This window comes from Schistocerca serialis, chromosome 2 (genome assembly GCF_023864345.2).
Source record: "Schistocerca serialis cubense isolate TAMUIC-IGC-003099 chromosome 2, iqSchSeri2.2, whole genome shotgun sequence".
NCBI lineage: Eukaryota > Metazoa > Arthropoda > Insecta > Orthoptera > Acrididae > Schistocerca > Schistocerca serialis.
In genome coordinates, this window is record NC_064639.1 from 410,213,435 (window position 1) to 410,234,092 (window position 20,658).

Sequence of the window (20,658 nt, forward strand, 5' to 3'; positions counted from 1 at the left end):
AAATTCTTACATTTTAGGCTCTCTTGGTTCAACTGGTCTCAATAGTTTTGAAGTGTGCCTTTGCAGAATTTTTATTTTCACAATAATTTATTTTCTCACATTTTACTATATCACACTGTCTTTTGAATTTTCCATTAACAAAGTCGAAATTACATTGTTCATCCAAAATACAAAAATATGTCTCATCGCACCAGAGGCGTGCTTACTACTACTTCACTCTGCGGTAGTAACAATATTCCAAAGGGTTTACAGTTTCTCTTGACAAAGGAATTTCTATTAGTTTAGATTATTATTTCATAAATTAATCCAGAAATAAACATAAACAGTACTAGATTGTGTAATTAACAATAGAAATTTTAAGAATGTCAAATAGTTTGTAATTTCAAATGTTTCATAAAAAATTAAAAAAAATTAACTGCACATTCAGAGCTAACACATTTTGATTGCAACAACAAAAACAATGTAATTGACTTTTCATAGATTTTAGCTTGAAATATAACATATTGTGTATAATATTATATTACATTTTTCAGAAAAGTAGCTGAGATAATACTGACCTGTCCAAAATTCGAAAAACATTTTTGGTATCAACTGCTGCTGTTGAGCAAAAGTAATGCTAGAGGAGGATGTCCCTTTACAATATCCCCTCACAAAATTTGGAAACAATGTATTTGCAGTATTTTGTGATCTACTATAAGGTTTGCCAGACGGTGTGCAAAATGATGCCGAAAGATGGAATACAGATGTATAGAGTATATGATACATAACATATTACAGAAAACATAAGAAAAATATCTACTATATATGTCATAATCTATACATATATGAAGATTTGGCATTCATATTTTCAGATCTGTGTAACATACTGTCACAAGAAAAATGATACAAATTCAGAACTACAACATTACAACATTAAACTATAGAAATGGGTGCAGATGCAATGGTAATTATTAGAATTACAAATTGCAAGTTTGCATCTATAAAGTCACACCTCCTAAACCATCAAAAAAGAAGAAAAACATCAGAGCCTAATTGTACGATGACTGGGCCGACTCGAAAAATTCACAACGGGTACAGAATAGAAGAATACTCAATCATTAGTAGGAATGTAACACAAAATCAATTAGCAACATAAACCAGAGTATTTAAGGATATACTGACTCATGTGAGAAGAAGATAATGAAAAAATATTAGGGCCTAAGCTTACAATGTGATGACCGACCTGTGAATCCAAACCACACCGAGTACACACCAACAGAAATGTTTCGACATGACAAAATGAATAAAGTTCATAATCATAAATCAGTAAGTTCAGTCATATGTAAAGAGTAATTATAGAAAGCTTCTAGCCTCAATCAATAGTTGCATGCTCTCCTTGATTACACACACACACAGTTGTGATGACCAGGGGTACCCAAAATAGAGTTAAGCAGGAGCTTGCCCACAACTCAGATTCCATTGAGATACAATAGTGCAGTACTCATGATAAACACCCAAAACAGAGTTAAGCAGGAGCTTGCCCACAACTCAAATTCCATTGAAATACAATAATGCAGTACTCAGGATAAATACAGGTAATCAGAGTCATAAATTACTTTGAATGATGACATAATCATGTAGTTTGAGGAAAAAAATGAGTGTGTGAAATTGGAAATGTATACATCTTCTTCCACTCTCTAGACTCGTAAGTGTCTTCCACACTATTTGCTAATTGTTCATACAAACTAACCTACACACATAAAATCCTAAAAGATTCATTTACAATTGATAAAAAAATATATACTGGTATAAAGTTCCATAATGTATTGGGAAGTTAACCCCCTACTTGAAGCAACACACATTAATGTGCTATTACACTGTCCACGGCAGTGACGACTTTCCTTAACAAATATTTCCATTAATTCTTCATATAGGATAATTTATTGGCTAACAATTTACAAATTTCAGTCACAATACTGATGTAGTTGAGAGATGATTGAGTACAGTACCCAGTACCTATGATGTCTTGTAAGTCAACTGGACCAGCAAGGATGCAGCTGTACAGGAGTGTGGGAGTGGATCCATCCACATCTTTCAGTTTCCTCCCTATATTTTTCATCACACACTCCAATGGAAAGGTTACTTCCTGTCTAGCATTCAAAACATTGTTTTGTTTACTAAATATGCTGTTCAATACCCACCTTACATCACATGGCATATGCTCTGCCTATATGTATTTGGAAAAAAAAGGGTATACAGGCTTTGTGTATGAATTGATTAAAAAGTGTTCAACAAACAGAGTTAAATGCAATGAAAACATTGAACTAGTAAGGCAATATACACAGATGCTATCCCTAATTTTTACAGTACATAAACACCCATACTTACCCAAAAAAGTTAATGACAGATTTAATTATTCTCTGCACAGTACATATGAATATTAAGAATATTTAATCCTAATACTATTCCAAGCTAAGAAAATTTGTTACTGGATATTTAATGGCATTGTCCCATTTCAAAACTGTAAAAGGATCTACTCATTTAGTCTCATAGCTTATATGTATCAAAAATCTATTACAAAACATAATTCTATAGTTGTATGAACCTGAAGATATAGTGTTGCAGAGATTTAAACTGAGTACATATATAAGAAAGAACTTTAGAAATCATATGATCTTACATGCTACATTTCTGACCAACAAAATATAATTACATAGTTGTATGCACCTGCGAACAAAATGTTCATTTTCTTCCAGACTACGGATCATTATGCATCCATGTTCAAAGGTCTTATGCACTAAAAGTTAACAGTACCTGAAGTTTTACCAATTTGCTTTGCTTGCCAGTAGCTCCTCTTATCTTTACACGTATGAGGTTCATTCAAATGAAACCTGCTCAGTGTGTCTATCTTTGCATTACACATAAGGTGGCACCATGTAACTGGGGGTATGATGGTGCCATCTATTGGTAGAGAGACCAATGTGTTGTGTGCACCATTTGATGTTGCATAGTACCAGTATGGTTTCATGTCGAAGAGAAGGTGGTCACACAAGTTATCACCCACTACCGAACATGCAGGCGAGTATGCAGGAACAACGAGGAGTGATTCGATTTTTGGTGGCGGAGGGAGTTGGAGGCTGTGAAATGTATCAATGGATGAAAGCTGTGTATGGTGAGTACATCTGAGTCATTCAAGTGTTGTGGAATGGTGCAAATGTTTTCTTGAGGGGCGCGAGTCACTGGAAGACAGTGCTCGTCCTGGACAGGCTCATCGTGTCGTCACACCGGAAATGGCTGTTGAAGTGAATGCTTTACTCTTGGACAACTGCAGAATCACTGTGGATGAGGTCCATTGGTTACTGGATATTAGCGTGAGCACTACCCACACCATAATCCATCAACACTTGAACTTTCAAAAAATGTGTTCATAATGGGTTCCCCACCACCTGACTTCCAAACAAGTCCAATACTCGAATGGTGCTGTCTTTGAGTCATTTGCAATGTTTCTGTTGCATATTGTCACAGGAGACTATTATGCAGCAACCTCCCCCAAGATCATTATGAACTGTCCAATACCACCTTTTTATATGCGTCCGTGTATTTATCATATGATTCAGTGCTTCCTAGGGCCTTTTATGTGTATTTTTATAGGTATCATTCAGTTCAGTTTGCCCATAAACCCATTCTACTTTGTAAAACATATATAATATTCTGGAATAGATTGTTAATAAATTGTTGTCATTAAAAAAAATATGTACATATGCCAAATTAAATATCAGATTGTGAAATTGAAGTAATAAATGTTTAGCAACAAATATTAAGAGGCTGTGGAAATGTTAGCATAAATAACTAACACATCTAATTACCATAATTGCAATTTGTAAATTTGCTAACACAAAAACCTCATTATGGTTCAAATTAAAATAACAATCATTATCCAGTGATGTAATTTCATTCGTTATTCATTTTCATGTAATTCATTGTAATTAATTATGCTTGTAAATTATGCAGATATTTACCTCTTGTTAGTTACACCACCCAAAATTACAAAATTCTGGTATTTGAGAAAACATGTGTATTTTATTTATGTAATCTGGCGAAGCATGATGTGTATACACTGAACAAATGTTAGCAATAAAATCCATACAGTAAAATCAAAATAATTGTTGAAATCAGATTGTGAATCAATCTCACATGTAAAACCAAGATGATGATAAAAAATATCATGTTATTTGACATATTTTACATCCTGTACAAATGTAACAGCAGTTGGTTTAGATGAAATTGTTTTTAATTGTAAGCTACATTTTGTAATAAATTAACAATGGTAGTGATTGTTAAAATGGTATTTAAAGCAATGTAGTGAGGCTGCACAGCAGTCAGTCAAGTTTTGTTTGTTTGAGGAGTCAGTGGAGTTCAATTCAGTTTCGTCAGTCGTTTTGCACTTATGTCAGTTTTGTCGATCAGCTAATGTCAATAAATAATTTGACAAGCTTGAAATTTTTATGGTGTTCTCATTATTCATAGCATCCACAACATTGATGAACCACAGGTCAACCCAAGTTAAGTAGTAACGTTTAAAAGATCGTTACGTGACGAAACATGGTGTCATCATTTAGAACCAGAAAGCAAGCGTCAGAGCAAGCGTGGAAGCATGCAACTTCACCATCTCCAAAGAAATCAAATGCCATGCACACCAGTTCTAGTAAGGTCATGATGTCCTTTATTGACCACAAGGGGCCTCTGTTTGTCAAGTTCCAGGAACAGGGAAACACCATTAATGCTAAGTGTTATCAAGCCACTTTACAGAACCTTAGATGAGCCATCAAGTCGAAACGCTGAGGCCTGTTTTCCAATGGCATTATCCTCCTGCATGATTATGCCCATCCACACACAGCCAATGCGGTGAAGATGACATTGTAGCAGTTTCAGTGGGAAACACTGGAACATCCACCGTACAGTCCTGGCTTTTCACCATACAGTCCCGACCTTTCACCATACGACTTTCATGGCTTTGCACCTCTAAAACAAGCTATTCATGGACATTGATTCACAATGGATGATGAACTGTGTGACAGGGTCCAGGCCTGGATACAACAGCAGCTTACTAGCTTCTTCAAGGATGGAATCGACCGGCTAGTGCCATAATGGGATAAATGTGCCAACAGTTTTGACAATTGTTTTTGAGTATTTGTGCTGTGCATAATTACATTTGTGAGTTAATAAAATCATCACCATTACTTTACACTAGTGACAGGGTGTCATTTGAATGCCCCTTATACAATGGACATTTGCACAAAATTCTTACTATACTTGATCTTGTCTCTAAATTGTTCAGATACGCCGCAAATCAGGCTACCTATAAATCAAACAGTTACCTTCCCATTGATCAATCTTAATTTTAATGTAAGGATACCCAAAATCTGAATCATCTTCTCTACTGTCAGACGCTTCTTGCAAAAGATCACTTTCAATTTCATCAAATCTTTTCATCCATACTGTCTTCGCAGGGTTTTATCAACTTTACAGGTACTGTAGCATTACTTTGGTTACTCATGTTGTTGGTTAAAGATTGAACACAATGAATAGGTTCCACAGCCCAACTAACATCACTTGTTACAGTAGGAACACAAAACACATTACTGTCGAAATTACACTTCCTGCTTGGATCCTCTTTTACTCCATTCCATCAATTGGGATGGAAATTCTGACTAACCATGGACAACTTTTTCCAGAATTCACATTTATCTACATTATCATCAATTTGGTCCCAAACAAATTTCAAAAAGTTTTCACCTTTGTTCTCCAGGCTTGTAGGTACCTCACCTTTACTATTTGGATCATTACTTTGCATGACATTAATGAAAAACTGTTTTAACTGGATTGGTATTCCATGATCCTCACTTACAATGTCACATACATCACTTATCTTACCTGTATTGGCAACATCTTTCACATTCACAAATAACTCTGAAACTTCAATATTCATAAACTACACAAATACCTGATAGTCACCATCATCACATTCCTTCCAAATTACTTCATTAACAACATCACTAATAATACAAGTCTCATATCCATCAAAGTCACTTATCTCACCTATATTCATTTGGGATAAGCCACCAGTTTCAGACGTACCAACCTCAGTTATTTCACAGCTGTCATTCTCATCTATATCAAAAATACCACCTAGTTCAGATCCAATACAGTCATCACCTGGTTTACATACATCAGCAACACTGTTTTCCAACCAAGAGAAAAAATCATTAGTACATACTACATCAAAATTCCCACTACTCTCGCATTCTGGTTTGTGATTAGAACCTACATCACCATAATTAAACATAGTCTCCCAAAACTTTTGATCAAAATATAAATGAGAAATCTGATATTCTTGCTGTTCAATTTCAGATACATGTGCCACATCATTAACACTGTTGTTACTGTCTAAAAGCAAGTGTAGCTTGTTGGTCCTGTACTTGTTATGTTTCTTTGCCCGAAAACTGTGGACTTTCACTGAGACAAACTGCCATTCCCCGAGTACTTCCTTCTATGATTGTTTCTTCTATTAAAATGTCCATATTTATCCCCATTATTCCTGCCCTGCTGACATTCAAAATTTCTCTTGCTATTGAGATTTTGATCCTGATAGAAATTACCATTATCCGTGCTTCTGTAACTGCTCCCATTGTGATTTCTATCATTCCGATTATTATGGTACATACTTCTTTCTACTGCCCTATCCAGCCTGTCATAAAAATTGTTCAAGACAGTCGTCAGGTCTGTGCACTAAATCCCACTGCAGTCCTTCTTGTAATCTCCTTTTAAGAGCATCAGTCAAGGTCATTTTGTTAAATGGTTTGTCAAGGTGTGGTAAATTTTTAAGTTGATTCTTACAAGACTCTTTCAAAGTGCCATCCTTATTCCTATAATTAGGCACATTCAAAAATTTGCTTTTGATTCTCCCCAGTTCAGTTTCTGAGCAAAAGTTATTTGAAAAACATTTTTTGGAACTCTGATATATTTCCCACTGACTTAAATTTACATTTACCCATGACAGAGCTTCACCTTCAAGACATCTTTTAACAAATTTAATTTTTTGATTGTCACTCATGCCTGACACAAAACTATCTCTGCAGTGATGCAGAAAATCCACTGGATGCAAATTGTCAGATGATAAACTTCTGATAGTAGTGTTAGACCACGCAATACCATTGTTTGCACACACACTTTCGTTCACATAAATTTCCTGAACCACTGAAACTTGTTGATATAAAACAGTTACATTAGTTTGCATATTGTTTTCAACATACAAATTTTTTGGGTTTAAATTGGCGATATTTTGCTCCATTAATTCTGCTCCATCTTTCTGTTCAAGTGTGACATCATCAACATTCTATGATTGTCTTGCTGACTCAACTACCAACTCATTTCCCAAAACAATAAATTTGTTTTCTAAAACATTAACTTTTTCATTCACACTTTTTAACCTCTCTGACAACCCATTTTTTAACTCTGAAATGATTACTAAGTTGGCCTATCTGTACTTTGTCCATTTTGATGTTGTTTTCAGTTCTTATTTTGATTATTAACTGTACTAAATCTGGTATTACTACCTGTCTTCATTTCCTCTAGTTCTCCCAAAATTAACTGCAAAACACCGGTCTTTACTGTTTCTTTATTGTCTGTGATTTCACTCAGCTCAGACATGTCCTGTCTGGATCCTACAGCTTCCATTTCTTCCTCACTCCTACCCTCATCCCTATTCATTTTTTTAACAAGTACATGAATCCACAAACAAATTAACTTCACAAATAGTTTGTAATTATCTTTCCTTTTTGATGTCCTTGGTTGTAGTCATAAAGCCCTCTTTCATTCAAACCAGTCTGTCATTATCGGCAGTACGTTGTCACTGTTGGTATGATTTGCTTTGTTGGGCAGCTTTCGGTTTTCTTGCTTCAGGTCATTGGAAATTTATTCATGAATGAATTGTAAATGACATAAATCACTTTCTTTTCTGCAGTAGACAAAACTTCATTATTAGTCAATTAATCCTGGACAGCACCACACTTATAATCTACTCTCCCTTCTTTGTTACTACTACTGTCTATGACAGCAAAGTCTTTTCATAAGATTTGAGAGGAGTAAGATTTACAATAAACTTTTTACTTATTTTTCTCTCATAGTTGGCTCCAGTTCTTCATATCTAGGGGTCTGAAATTTTCACGTTTTAGGTTCTCATAGTCCAATTGATCTAAATAAATTTGAAGATTCTCTGTGGACAGTTTTTGGTTTTTCATTATTTATTTGCTTCACATTTTACTATATCACACTGTGAATTTTCAGATTAACAAAGTTGAAATTACTTTGTTCACCCAAACTACAAAAATACGTCAATCACATCATGCATGCTTACTATTACTTCACTCTGCAGTAATCACAATATTCCTAAGGGTTTACAATTTTTCTTGAATTTCTATTAATTTAGATTATTATTTTATAAATGAATCTAGAAGTTCACATAATAAACAGTACTAGTACATAATTAATTATAGAAATTTTAAGTATGCCTACTGTTTTGTAGTTTCAAATATTTCTAAAAAGGAAACAAAGTAATTTCTTTTCATAAATTTTGGCTTGAAACACAACACATCATGTACAAAAGCATATAAAACTTTTTAGAAGAACAACACTGACCTGTCTAAAATTCGAAAAATATTTCAGCTGTCACCTACTTCTGTTGAGGAAAAGTAATCTTAGAGGAGAGTGTTCCTTTACAACCTGAGCTTATGTTCTCTCATCTCATGAATGCTGTTTAATTTGTGGGCACGAGAAACATGGTGAACAAGAGGCAGCTGTCTCATTTGCATACGTGACGGTGGGCACACACACTGTGCGTGACCCATGTGAAACACAGCTGGTGACATCACAGAATGATGCAGACGTCCATTGAGTAACGGGGTCTAGCTCACACTGGTGTCTCTCTCTGTGTTCTGTGCACCCATCTGTTGACTGAGTTGCCTGCAATTGCTGTGCTGCTGTCCAAAGCTGTCATGTATATCACCCCTTGGGTAGAAGAGCTCGATAGGTGCAAGAGGCAAAAATATTCCATTTGTGCCCAGCATATGTTTGTGCTTCAGAGCTTGTGGTGATGTCAGTGTGAGCACAGTGGTGGTGCTGCATGATGTCAGCATGAGCACAAAGGCAGCTAAGTGTCATGTCATGAGCAGCTGGTGGGGTGGGAAGTGTTCTCACACAGCTTGCTAGGAGTGCAGCACCCAGTGGCACTAGGCAGGAACTGTTTGTTGTGATGAGTCGCTGCAGATCTAGTGTGCAGATGTCAGCCTTGAGAACACTTCTATGAAGGATAAGAAATGGAGCATTGGTGAAGATGCACTGTTCATAACACTTAAGTTCATATGCAAATAGATAAGGTCTCATTAACTGTGAGGAAAAAAACTAAACAAAACATTCAAGGAGATCCACTATTCATAAAACACAGTTTTTTGTTTGGCAAAACTGATGCAGAAGCGTGATGTGGCACTCAATCCAGTCTCATCGCTTGTGGCAGCAGACACTACACAGAGTTTAATGCGCATGAATGCGGTGTCGTCAGGGCTTGAACATGGTTTTTGGAGCTGTGGTGGATGTACCCAATGGTGCTGGAGAAAGTGTCCAGAGCCTGACAGGGAATTGATGCAGGGACCAGCATAGGTGTCAATCCAGCCTCAATGCGAGATGTGGTGGAGGTGCAGAGAAGTGACAGCAACTCCAGGAGTTGCAATAGGCAAAGAGCCGGTGAGATGGGCAGCAGTAGCTGGAGCTCAACTGTAGAGTTTTGTTCAGCTGGTGAAGTGGCCCATGAGAGACAGAGTCTCAACAGCAGGTGGTGGGCGGTGTGCATGAGGGATTTGTGTGGGACATGACGTCATTGCAGCAAGGGCATTTGACATGAAAATGGCAACAGCATATATGACATAGTCTGCTGGCCCCTGCAGTAAGGTTGGCCAGTACAACTGTGTGGTTTGTGGTCTGGGCAGCTGTCTGGGTGTGGTGGAGGTACGATGGGCACACATGGCTGCTCGGTGACAGCTGGTGGCGCACATGAGTCTCTGGCAACTGCTGGTGTGGGTTGGGTTGGGTTGTTTTGGGGAAGGAGACCAGACAGTGAGGTAATTGGTCTCATCGAATTAGGGAAGGACGGGGAAGGAAGTCGGCTGTGCCCTTTCAAAGGAACCATCCTGGCATTTGCCTGAAGCGATTTAGGGAAATCACGGAAAACCTAAATCAGGATGGCCGGATGCGGGATTGAACTGTCGTTGTCTTGAATGAGAGTCCAGTGTCTAACCACTGCGCCACCTTGCTCGGTGCTGGTGTGGGCTCTGCCTGGCTGGTTGCATGTGGAGTGTTGTCCGTTACCAAGTCCTCTGCCCATTAAGAAGTGTATGGTGATGGGCTCTGTCAAGACATATACCGCTTTGACTGTATTGATCAAGACTTTAGCCGAGCTACTGTTACATTCAATCTCCAACTTCTTCCCATCATAGGTTATCACACTGTGTGGTCTCAAGTAGGGCTGCTGAAGTGCTGGCTGTACTGCATCTGTGCACAACATCATGTGCATGCAGTGCTTTGGGTGTTGTAATGTAATTAACTGTCAGAGATAAACTTTATCTCATGCGAAAAGTACGATGCCCACAGTAGGGAGTTAAGGTAACTTCATTATGTTGCCATACAATGTGTTTAATTTATTTATTTATGAATATTTTCTTTTATGATAAATAATGGATTTGTTTGAGATGTTAAATGTTGTATATTTATATATATTTATTTATATGTGTCTTTGGAGTGTATTAAGGTCAGAAGACCAAAGAATCTGGAATGCAGGAATGTCTGCAACTTCCGGGCACATGTTGGCTTGCCCGCCACTTCTTTGTCGGTATTGGAGGGAGATGGACGTGTTTTAAGTGACCAGTACAGTATAATGCATTTTTAGGGTATCAATGTTCGAAGTGAAAATATTGTAGTTACTAAACAAAGAGTACGAATAAATATTATTTTTAGCCGAAAGTAATTCGAACCCGGTAGTGTTTATTTCAAACAAGAAGAAAACCCAGGCCATGCTTGTTAGAGTAATGTTTTGCAGACAAAACCCCTAGACAAACGAGATCTGCAGTGTGAAATCTTTCAGCAGCTACTAATAAATAAGCCTTGCTGAAATTGTGCTGGAACTACTCGTACTATTCTCAATTACATACACGTGGTGCGAATGTGGTCCTACCACAATATACCGCGAAAGATTCCACATCATTCAGTTATCAAGAAACGAGATAGGTAACAACCAGTACAGTGTGCAAGGACAAAGACTTTGCCAGAACCATGCTGCATTGGTGGGTGCAGTTGAAGCACATTCGTAAGACTGTGCAGGCATTCAGCTAGTTGCGGGGCTGAGGCATCGTGTGGCGGTGGTAACTTCCTCCATGAACTTTTTGGAGATGGTGATTGACTGACTGTAGACAAGGTCTGCAGGTGAAACACTGATCTCTTCCTTCAATGTCACTTGCAGGCTAAGAAGTACAAGCAGTTGTGCTTCCATTCAGTTGGTGTCGTGGCATGTCAGGGATACCTTCAACACCTGATGAAGCTGCTCAACCATGCAGTTACATGCTAGATGGTAGCTTGTTGTGCATGTAGCCTGGCACCCCATGCTCAGTTGACGTGTTTGAACAGTGCCCCACTTGAACTGACACCCGTAGTCTGCAGTTACGTGTCTGGGGTAGCCAAAGCGCACCATCTAGATGTGAACAAAGGCAGTAGGAACCATCTCATGAGGGATGTCTACTATGAGTGTTGCCTCTGGCCAGTGGATTAGGCAGTCCATCATTATAAGGAGGTAGCACTTGCCTTGGGATGGAGGTAATGTCCCTGTAGTGTCTGCGTGGACATGTGTGAAGCAGTGTGTCACATCGGGAAAGGCACCGATGGCTACATTGGTGTGCTGGCATGTAGCACAGGTATGTGCTCCCAGCGACAGTCCTCCCAGAGTCCAGGGCATATTAAATATGATGCCATGATTGACACTGTGGTGCTTGCATTTGGATGTGGTAACCCACAGACAGAGTCAAAAGCAGCGCACCGGCATGGTTTTTTTTTTTTTTTTTTTTTTTTTTTTTTTTTTTTTTTTTTTTTTTTTTTTTTTTTGGGGGGGGGTGGGGGGGGGGGGTGGGGGGGGGGAACAATCAATGCACGCATGTTGTAATATCACAACAAGGCTTCTGAGAGGAGCCAGGGATGGGCACCAGTTCTAGATGTACGCTGCTGGAGGAATTGTGTGAGACACAATCCAGTTCTCTGTCACCCTCCTGTTCTTGTGCAACATCTTCAAAAATCACTGGGGAGACGATAACAGCACAATCATGGGACAAACAGTCAGCGAGAATGTTGTCCATCCCGAAAATGTGTCAGATGTCCATTGTGAACTGGGACATGTACTCCAACTGCTGTAGTTTGTGCTGTTCACAGTTGGTGTTGTTGGTCCATAAAGCTTGTGATATAGGGTTATGGTTGGTGAACATAAAGAAGAGGCGGGCTTCTACCAATGAACAGAAGTGTTTCACCACGTGATACACAGTGAGCAATTCACAGTCATAAGTGCTCCAAGAGTGCTATGCTGCCAACAGCTCCCATGTGAAGAAGCAGAGTGTCTTCCAGCTGTCTTCAATCACTGTTGAAGTGGTGTGCTGATAGCAGTCTGACTGGAATCCACAATGATGGTTAACTCTAAATCAGATGTAGATGTGGTACAAATTTGCTCCATTTCGTATGTCCAGGCAATGGGAGCCCTTCCTTTCATTGTGGGGCCATGTTGTGCTGCAGTCAGATGTTTGTGGCCTGCAGCAGCGTTACATAGATGGCAGCAGTAGCAGTTGACCATCCTGAGAATTGATGTAGGCCTCTGTGAGTTTCTGGGTGTGGCATGTTCAGGATCGCCTGCACTTTCTACGGCAGAGGTGTCAGTCTGTTAGGGGTAATTAGGTGACCGAGAAACCCAATGTCACTGACCCCCAAATACATACTGTGTTTCAATGGATTGATGACTATGCCAGCGTCATTGAGACACTGGAAAACGGTTGTTAGGTGGCTGTGGTGGAGTTCGGTCATCTTCAAGAATATACGGACATTGTCCAGGTACATGAAGCAGCAAGGTGATCCTTGCAAGATGCCAGCCAGGAAATTCTGCATAGTATGGGCAGCAGTCCTAAGGCTGAACATCATGAACATGGTCTCAAAAAGCCTCAAGGAAGTGGTAATCATGGTTTCTTCCTATATCCTCAGGTGCCATAGGGATATGCATGTATGACTTTGTGCAGTCGATTTTAATAAAGACAGTCACACCTGCCAAGGTGTGGCTAAAGTCCAGCAGATATGGCACCAGATATCTGTCTGGCACTGTCCTTGAATTTAGCTTGTGGTTGTCCACACATGGGAGTCATGAATTGTCCTTTTGGACACCAAATGTAAGATGGAAGACCACCGGCTGCTCGATGGTCGGACAACACCTTGTTACAACATTGCCTCAAACTCAGCCTTTATGCCTGCGAGCCTCTTGAGCGTGAGATGAGTGGGCAGCGCAGGATGGTGGGACTGAGTGTGGCGATGATATGGTAGAAAATTGAATGCCTGGTATGCTGTGGCACCCCAGACAGGTGAGTTAGCTCTGGAAATTTGTTTAGAATTTCTGTAAATGGTCTCGAGCACACCACAGGTTTAACAGTGAAGAAGGCAGCTTGCCATTGCTGTCCTACTATCTTCAGACTTATCATAGTGTCAGTCTACTGGGTATTTTCAATACCCCCAGAAATCAGATCGTTGATGTAGGCCACAGTGAAACTCTACATGAATGTGTAGCACAGTCCAAGATCCCCATTCCAATGATGAGTACCATACGTTTTTATGGCAAATTTGTTTTCTATGGTGAGGCACAGTGTTTTGGCTTTCCTATGATCTTTTAACATGGATCTGGAAAAAGTGATAAATCTGATGCAGTGTTCTGCCACAAACACATTCTTTAATATAGCACTGCAGCTGGGTGCATCTGGGTCTGCTCACAGTTGGTGTTTGGGTGCAACCAAACGATGTGGCACTTGGTCACTTTGCTGTTGAAACAGGCAAGATACCAGCAGATGCTGCTTGGGCTCTGTCCTGACATCAGTTACTATTAGAGTGGCTGTTGCTGTGGTGCCAGGATTGTGAATCATATTGCCCACAGCTTGGTCTTCTGCCACCGCAGAGCCTGCTGAACTCTTGCCATGAGTACATCAACTGCTCAAACTATGTGCTGGGTGGCCAAGTTCTGCATGAGGTGTTGAAGGTTGGTGTCCATTGCCAGGTTTGGAGAAAGGCAAGTGTCACATGAGGTTGTGTAGATGACAGAGGAGATCGAATGTAACAATAGGGCAGCTAAAGTCTTGATTGACAGGGTCAAACTAGAATATGTCTTGACAGAGACCACTGCTACACACTTCTTCAACTGGTGAAGCACATGGTAAAGGACAATGCTCCACAAACAACTGGCCAAGCAGAGCCATCTCCAACAGTTGCCAATGACTGATGCGGGCCGCCAGCTGTCACCACGCAGTCGTCTGCTCTGGCCTACCTTCACCACACCCAGTCAGCCAACTGAACCGCACCCCACACAGGTTCACAGTCAACTCCACCATAGTGGCCAGCAGACTACATCACACATGCCGGCCACTGCTTTCACATCAAATGACCCTGCTGTGTCATAATGATGTCATGTCGCACTCAGATCCAGCACACACACCGCCCACTGCCTGCTGTTGAGACCCTGTCTCCAGTGGGCCACTTCACCAGCTGGCAACAAACCTCCAGTCAAGCTCCAGCCACTGTTACCCATCTCACCAGCTGTTTGCCTGCTGCATCCCCTGGAATCACCGTCACTTATCTGCACATATACCATGTCAGGCCTTGAGGTTGGATTGACTCCTACGCCAGCTCATGTGTTGTGTCCTCATTGAGCTCTGGACACTGCCTCCAGCAACATTGGGTATGTCTGTCACAGCTCCAATAATGTTGCTCAATCCCTGATGACACTGCATTCCCATGCATTAAATGCTATGTAGTATCTGCTGCCATGAGTGACTGAGTGACACAACTGGATCGAGTGCTGGTCGTTCATCAGCCAAAAAAACTATTTTTGAAGAACAGTGCATCTTTGTGAAAGTTTCTTTTAGTTTTTTTCCCACAGATAACGAGACGTTGTGTATTTGTATATGAACTCGATGTTATGAATAGTGTGTCTTCACCAACGCTCCACTTCTTATCCCTTGTAGAAGTTAACCAGAGTTTGTTCGTGCATCAGTGTTCTCAGGGCCAACATCTGCACACTAGATATGCAGCCCCTCATCACTACAGACAGTTCCTGCACAGTGCCACTGGGCACTGCTGTTGTAGCTGGCTGCACAGGAACACAACCCACCCCACCAGCTGCCCGTAATGTCACACACCGGCGCCTTTGCACTCATGCTGACATCATGCAGCGCCGCCACTGCACTCACGCTGACATCACAACAAGCTTGTGAAGCACAAACATATGCTGGGTGCAGATGGAACATTTTAGCCTCTCACACCTACTGAGCTCCATTCCGCAAGGGGTGATCTGTGTGGCAGCCTCGGACAGCAGCACAGCAATTGTGGACAACACAGTCAACAGACCAATATTCTTCTGCACATGCACCCACACAAAATTACAATTAGGCCAAAGCACTGCAACACTAGGGCAACGAGGAGTGCACAGGACACAAAGACAGTCATCAGTGCAAGCTAGTCCCTGTTACTCAATGGAAATCTGCATCATTCTGCAATCTCACCAGCCGCGGCTCCCGTGCATCAAGCACAATGTGTGCTCCCCACCATCGCATGTGCAAATCGAACAGCTGCCTCTCATTCGCTATGTTTCTTATACCTGCAGATTAAAGAGCATCCGTGAGATGAGAGAACATTAGCATGCTCAGCTGGAAATGTGTCCATCATCTTCCATGGCCACAAGTCTGTACTATGCACTCGATCACAGAGACACGTATACCTTATAGTACAAGTGGTCAAGCCATTCACATGGTCACACAATTTCCCATGCAGACATTTCCAGTCTATTTATTATAACTTTTCAGTGTATGTATATTGCTGTGAATAAATGTGTTGTGCGTAACCACATATATTTAACCCTTTCACTGCTCCAGACATAAATATATGCTAATCGTTTCAGTCCTCCAGACGTATGTATACTATTTGCTATAAAAAATACTTACAGCGGTTCCCTGCTGCAGTCGACAATCGGGCCAGCGAGCTGGAGGTAATTGTTGCGCAAGTACGCAGTTTAATTGTTGGAATACTAGGAAATACCTGAACGACTATTGAATGCTGAATTCTCTTTCTGCTGAGTTCATTCATATCGCTATATTACCTATTTTGTGTGCGGCCGTTTCCGCCTTACCAAATGACGTGATGTTACCATCCATTTACAGACGATGAGCTGCTGAGTATTCTAAACCAAAGTGACGACGAGGATATCATCATACCCAATCCAGCTGATTGTGGGTGGACAGATAATGACGACGACGAGCGGCAGATAAATCTGTCACCACAAATATAAAAAATATTTGTGAACCAACAAACATTGAACCAGTGAATGCAGATCCAGATTTTGATGTTATCGTTGATTCTTTCTCCGATTCCAAAGAAGGGCCTGAGTGTGTACCTGAGAAATCTACTAAGAGACACAAAACAGTTGATTTTAGATGGAAAGACTCTGATTTGGACCCTAAAGTGTATAATTTTGATAACAGTGGTTCCGGTTGCTAAATTGTCAATTTAGATGATTTATATACTGTATAAGACTGCTTCCAAGCTTTTTTTAGCCAAGAAATTGTGAGCTACTTAGCTGAGCAATGTAATTTATATTATGAACACCTTTGCAATGATACCAGTGTAATATGAAATGAAAAATAAAGTAATCAGTTATTGTTATATTATGAACACCTTTGCAATGATACCAGTGAAATATGAAATGAAAAATGAAATAAACAGTTATTGGACCAATGATCAGTTACTGTCTACTCCAATGTTTGCGCAAATCCAGCTGAGAGATAGATATCTTCTGTTACTTAGAATGTTACATTTTGCTGATAATAGTAAGGACCCTGGAGATGACTAAATCTGGAAATTACGTCGAATTGTGGATCACTTAAGAAAAGTATTTCCTGGTGCTTTATATCCTTTTAAAACATTGAGCATTGACGAAAGTTTAGTTCTCTTCAAAGGTCGTGTCTTCTTCAAGCAGTACATTCCTTACAGACACCACAGATTTGGAGTAAAATTTTTTGTGTTATGTGATTGTGAAACTGGTTATATTCTTGACTTTATTATTTATGTGGGTGCAGCAACAGATGTAAAAAAAGAAACTGACTTTGGTGTAAATGTTGGAATACCTGGAAGCATTGTTCTCACTTTACTTGGTAAAGATCACACATTATATGTTCACAATTGGTACACTAGCCCAACGTTATTTTCTTATTTGCGTGACAGAGTGACTATTGCCTGTAGAACTGTGAGAACAAACCGCAAATGCATGCCTGCTTTATCAAAAAAACTTAGAAAAGGCGAGATTGAGTTTATGTCAACAGATAAACTTCTTGCTCTGAAGTGGCAGGACAAGTGGGAAGTGAGGATGCCTTCAACTCTTCATATAATCGAAATTACAGTGACTGACAAAACTGACAGAACCATGAATGAACCAAAAACAAAACCAGCTTGCATCGTAAGCTAGGCTGAAAATATGGGGGCCGTCGACAGGAGTGACATGAAGCTAAGTTCAGTAGAATGTGTTCAAAAAACTGTAAAATGGTATAAAATAAGTATTTTTTCATTTGGTGGGTCTGTCTTTGCTCAATGTGCATGAATTATATAAAACTCAAACGGGACGAAATATTTCAGTATCTGATTTTCAACAGAAACTTATCAAGGAGATCCTAGAGATTCACCACCAACCGCAAACAGAGGGGCGTCGTGGAAGGAGATCGGCTGATGGTGACAATCCCTTACACCTAACCGAGCGCCACTTTATTTCACTAATCCCAGGAACTTCAAAGAAGAAGGCCACCCAGAGAAGGTGTATTGTATGTGCAAAACATTGATAAACGAAGTGACACAAGATATGTTTGTGTAAAATGTAATGTGCCTTTATGTTTGAATTTTTGTTTCGAGAGATAAAACACTTTGAAGTATTACTAATGTAAAATGTTTTGTATTTTTTTCTCCTAATAAAGTACCTTTTTTTAACGAAATAAGACTTTCTGAACAAAGATTTAAAAAAAGGAAACGATTTACACCGACAATACTGGATTTTGTGTCTCATTTTTATCTCAATAATAACAGTAGAATGCTACAGTCGTATATATATGCACTGAATGAAAATAATGCACACAGGGGGGGAGAGAGCCGCTGAGAGTAAATGTGCAGTGAAAGGGTTAATTACCATCGCCCATGCCTACAGTTTGGACTAAGTGTATGGGTGCAGCAGTAAGCCAGCCTGCAGTACGAAAGGTTTGAAAGCAGCTAAGAACCAGGCAAGTGTGCTTCAATCTGTATGGTGCATAAACTAAATAATGAAAAGTATGAGGTCATCCACATGAATGCTAAAAGGAAACCATTAAACTTAATTTACATGATAAATCAATCAAAACTAAAGCCCATAAATTCAACTAAATGTCTTGGAATTACAATTACAAACAACATAAACTGGAAACCACATATAGAAAATGTTGTGAGGAGGTGAATCAAAGACTACATTTTATTAACAGAAAGCTTAGAAGATGGACCAGATGTACTAAAGAGATAGCCTGCACTACATTTATCCATCCTGTTTTGGAGTACTGCTGTGCAGTGTGGGATCAACAGACTATTTCAAGAAAGTTTAAACAAGGGCAGCCATTTTGTCTTATCAAGAAATATGAGAGAGAGTGTCATGAATATGATACAGGACTTGGGATGGACTTCATTAAAACAGTGGTGTTTCTCAGTGTGGCAGGATCTTATCATGAAATTCCAATCACCAACTTTGTTCTCCACAAGTGTAGATATTTTGTAGACAGCGTCCTCCATAGGGAAAAAAGATCATCATAATAAAATAAAATAAATCAAAGCTTGCACAGAAAATTATATTTGTTCATTTTTTCCATGTACTGTTCAAGAGTGGAATACTGCAGAATTATTGTGAAGGTTGTTCAATGAACTCTCTACCAGACACTTAGGTGTGATTTGCAGAGTATCCATGTGAATGTAGATGTATTTTGGTTCACAATTCAACGTTGGAGTGGAAATGAACCTGTATGCGTATAGTTGTGGTATATTCAGATACCGAAATATTTCGTCCCGTTTGAGTTTTATATAATTCATGCGCATTGAGCAAAGACAGACCCACCAAATGAAAAAATACTTTTTTATACCATTTTACAGTTTTTTGAACACATTCTACTGAACTTAGCTTCATGTCACTCCTGTCGACGACCCCCATATTTTCAGTGTAGCTTACGATGCAAGCTACCTGTGCTGCTTCTTGCAGAGGAGTGGGGAATGCCACCTACATCTACATCTACATCTACATCTACATACATACTCCGCAATCCACCATACAGTGCATGGCAGAGGGTACCTCATACCACAACTAGCACCTTCTCTCCCTGTTCCACTCCCAAACAGAACGAGGGAAAAATTACTGCCTATATGCCTCTGTACAAGCCCTAATCTCTCTTATCTTATCTTTGTGGTCTTTCAGCAAAATGTAAGTTGGCGGCAGTAAAATTGTACTGCAGTCAGCCTCAAATGCTGGTTCTCTAAATTTCCTCACTAGCGATTCATGAAAAGAATGCCTCCTTTCCTCTAGAGACACCCCAACCAAGTTCCTGAAGCATTTCCGTAACACTCGCGTGATGATCAAACCTACCAGTAAGAAATCTAGCAGCCTGCCTCTGAATTGCTTCTATGTCCTCCCTCAGCCGACCTGATAGAGATCCCAAATGCTCAAGCAGTACTCAAGAATAGGTCGTATCAGTGTTTTATAAGCGGTCTCCTTTACAGATGAACATCTTCCCAAAATTATACCAATGAACCGAAGATGACTATCCGCCTTCCCCACAACTGCCATTACATGCTTGCCCCACTTCATATCGCTCTGCAATGTTATGCCCAAATATTTAATCGACGTGACTACTACTAATGGAGTATTCAAACATTACAGGATTCTTTCTCCTATTCATCTGCATTAATTTACATTTATCTATATTTAGAGTTAGCTGCCATTCTTTACACCAATCACAAATCCTGTCCAAGTCATCTTGTATCCTCCTACAGTCACTCAGTGAAGACACCTTCCTGTACACCACAGCATCATCAGCAAACAGCCGCACACTGCTATCCACTCTATCCAAAAGGTCATTTATGTAGACAGAAAACAACAGCGGACCTACCACATTTCCCTGGGGCACTCCAGATGATACTCTCACCTCCGATGAACACTCACCATCAAGGACAATGTACTGGGTTCTATTACTTAAGAAGTCTTTGAGCCACTCACATACTTGGGAACGAATCCCATATGCTCGT